This window comes from Trachymyrmex septentrionalis, unplaced genomic scaffold, assembly GCF_001594115.1.
Source record: "Trachymyrmex septentrionalis isolate Tsep2-gDNA-1 unplaced genomic scaffold, Tsep1.0 scaffold60, whole genome shotgun sequence".
In the NCBI taxonomy this organism is placed as follows: Eukaryota; Metazoa; Arthropoda; class Insecta; order Hymenoptera; family Formicidae; genus Trachymyrmex; species Trachymyrmex septentrionalis.
This window is the reverse complement of record NW_017305779.1, coordinates 5,556,245-5,559,492: the sequence shown is the minus strand read 5'-3', so window position 1 is coordinate 5,559,492 and position 3,248 is coordinate 5,556,245. Positions and strand designations below refer to the sequence as shown.

General features: G+C 40.9%; 1 protein-coding gene across 3 annotated transcripts in view; it reads left to right on the top strand.

Annotated features, from left to right (window-relative positions):
- LOC108752432 (optomotor-blind protein-like) overlaps positions 1-3,248 on the top strand; it is a 95,869-nt gene that overhangs the window by 40,734 nt on the left and 51,887 nt on the right. The gene's annotated exons all lie outside the window — the stretch shown is intronic.

The window sequence follows — 3,248 nt, the reverse complement described above, 5'->3', positions numbered from 1 at the left end:
CGTCGTTCTCGTCTTTTCTTTCTTTTCGACGCGAGGTGCGCGGAAGCCAGCATTAACTAAAGACGAAGCCTGTCCCCTTTCTGCGGCTATGCTGGTGTTCTGTCTCTTTCCCTGTATATACCTCGTCCTTTTTTTTTTGCGAATCCTTTTTGCGGCAGCCCGTCGGCGTCCTTTGAAGGATCTTGCATCGCTGGCTCGTGAAATCTAGTCCTCCTTACCCAGAGCCCACCCGATGTCAATGGCTGGCTGTCGTGCAGTGCGTGGCAGATCGACCTTTGTTAAAACCACTCCTCTGCCTCTTCTCTCTCTCACTCTCTCCCTCCCTCCCTCTCTCGTTCCCTCTCTCTCCCCCCCCTTCCTTCTAATCTTCTTTTTCTTTCGACGTCTCTCTTTCTCTTTCATGCGTAAACACTCGCATAAACACGTCTTTGCGCGAAGAGAGAAAAGCGAATGAGTACTTATAAGAGAGCGAGATGAATGCGAGGATGTGTGAATGAAGGAAGAGAGGGAAGAGGAGCTAGATAGAAAGAGTGAAAAGGAGAGGCAAGGACAACGAACAGATTGTCGTCGAAAGGTAATGTGGCCACGACATTATGCATGGTTCACCTACAACGTATGATGGGGCAGCGGGCGTACGTCTTCCGTCCTTAAGGGCTCTCTCTCTCTCTCTCTCTCTCTCTCTCTCTCTCTCTCTCTCTCTTTTTTCTCTGTATCTCGGTAGAGAGACAGGATCCAGTTTGTGCACGAGCCCAGAAAATACCTCTCGAAAATATCTCCCCTTTCTGGCTGCGGCTAATAGATGACAGCCCTTTTCACCTGGTCCAACCCTTTCCAGATTTACGAATGATTTGGTTTGGAAGAGTCTTTTGAGGGATTATATATTTTTTCACGCTATCTCGAAAAGCGATGCCTGTAAAAGCGATGGATATGAATACAAACTTAAGTTAAGAAAAGTGAAGACAGTTCGCTTATCAGCATATCGAAAAATATGCTGTTTGTTTTTGTTTTTGTTTTTTTTTTTTTTCGTACATGAAATTTGGAAAAATAAACTTAAATCTCGACGTACATATAACACGTAGCTTCGTACGAATTAACACGTATATCGATGGATCCCGGGTTTTATCTTATGCATACGTTTATTTCTTGAAGATTTACTAAAGAAGGCAAAAGAGAATTGATCAGGCAAATCACTTTGATCTAATTAATGTTTTCCAGGATGTTGCTGTCAGAAAGAATTTGTAAAAATCTAAAAATTTAAATATTATCCGTTCGAAATAGTGCTGCACTGGCTATAAAGGCTTCTTTCTCCGAGCTGTTCGAACAAATCACATAATCGCAATTTCACTCTCTCTGTAATGTGTATAATCATGCATGTAATATGAAATGACACAGTTGAAAAAAAATGTGGGCGCAAGTTGAACGTAAGACAAAAATTATTGCTGGTTTCCAAATCCAATGTACTCTTTATTACAAAACAATGTATCTTTATATCTAAATAATTATCTTGTACAGCAATGCGTCAACAGTATTAAAATCGCTTTAGAAAGTTTTATTTACAATACGTTAAAATGTAGAGTACGTCAAAACGTATGTCGTATTCCCAAATCGTGAATTCGCTGTCACTTTGTCTACGTGCACGTGAGTCAAGATTATAAAAAGTGGGAAGCGTTAGACAAGCAATAAATTTGAAGAATCATTACGAGACTTGACTTCGGGGCTTGACTTGAATTTTTCTGGAGATTTAATCGTCTACCTATTTGGGAAAGGCGGCCCTTTGAAGGAAAAATGAGGAGAAGCGAAAAATTAGCACAAATATCCTTTTGACTCTAATCCTAGTGTTACGCGAAGGGAGGAAGGGATGACGATGCACCACCGGGCCTTTTGTCGGGAAATCCTAACGCGCAAACAAAAACGAGACACTACGGCCGAGTCCTTCCGAGATGCTCTTCGAGAGCAATCCTAAGGGAGGGCCTAGGCCGGCGAGTAAATATCGGTGAAAGGCTGTCGAGAACCGCAAACAGGAAACTGACGGTGCGTTACTGGAACGGTTGGTGGCACGCCTGGCGACGACAGCGGTTGAAAGGACCTCGTTACTCCCGTTTTAAAGCGACACCGCGTGCGCTTCTTCAGGTGCTAGTAAGCATTAGGCGTGGGAATATTTGACAGGATGAAAGTCGTAGGAGCGGAACTGTTTTTTTAAATAGAAGCAGAAATATATTGAAATACGCGTATAGTCCCAGAGTCTACAGTCTTCCAGAAATAAATGCAATGATGCGCGTTTAAGAAATGTCGGGAAAAGTATAGCAATTAGCTTTCGAATCGACGGAAAGGCAAAATGTGTAAGATTCATAAAAATTATTAGACATATAAAATTTCACCTGATTTTCTGAATTGAAAAATTGACAATATTTATTTATTCCATGTTATTTTAATCGCTATTTATTTAAAAATAGGTCTTGTTTGTGTTGAAAATGAGTACGACGCGAGATTTTTACTTTGGCAACGATATAGCAGAGATTCACGGATACCACCGCTCTTTATTAATTGTCGCCGATCGTCTCTTTCCTTTTCGGCTGAAAAGCGTTATCGTCATTATGGCTTCCAGCTAATGAAGTAGTTCGATTTGGCGAGCGGATCGCCTCGCCGCGGGACACCCGAAATACTGGAAATACTGGAATCACGAGCGACCGATTCCTTCACGTTAGAGATTATCTTTTAGACGCATTCTCTTGCTTCGATTGCAGCTTCTCGGTTGCACGATGCTTTCAATCGCCCTTACTCCGCGTATTTTGACGATTACATTACTTAAATATTATTCTCTAATCATATCATATTTCTTCAAAGCCATCATCAGCTATTCAGATGCGCAGAAAATTCTTTATTTTCGTGTGAATGTAACAATACGAATAAAATGAACGGGTTTCGACCCTTCAATTCGGGTCCTTATCAATATCAAACTATAAAACAGAAATTACATAAGTAACGCAAATTCCAAGTTGATGATTCCCGACAATTTACTATAGTTCGTTCTTCTTTATCCAAGTGTCAAATTAGACAAAGTAAATACAACCGAAGTCATATACATTGCGTCACTAAGTAGAATCACATCGCTCGTCAGATTGTCAGATTTGATGTAAGCGTTTTCTCGCGACTCGAAGTGAAGAAGACTCTTGTGGTGTCGACAGTCAGACATACATTGTGTATCTCCTATATTTTTACATCTCACTTAAAATTTCATGTGTTTTTTT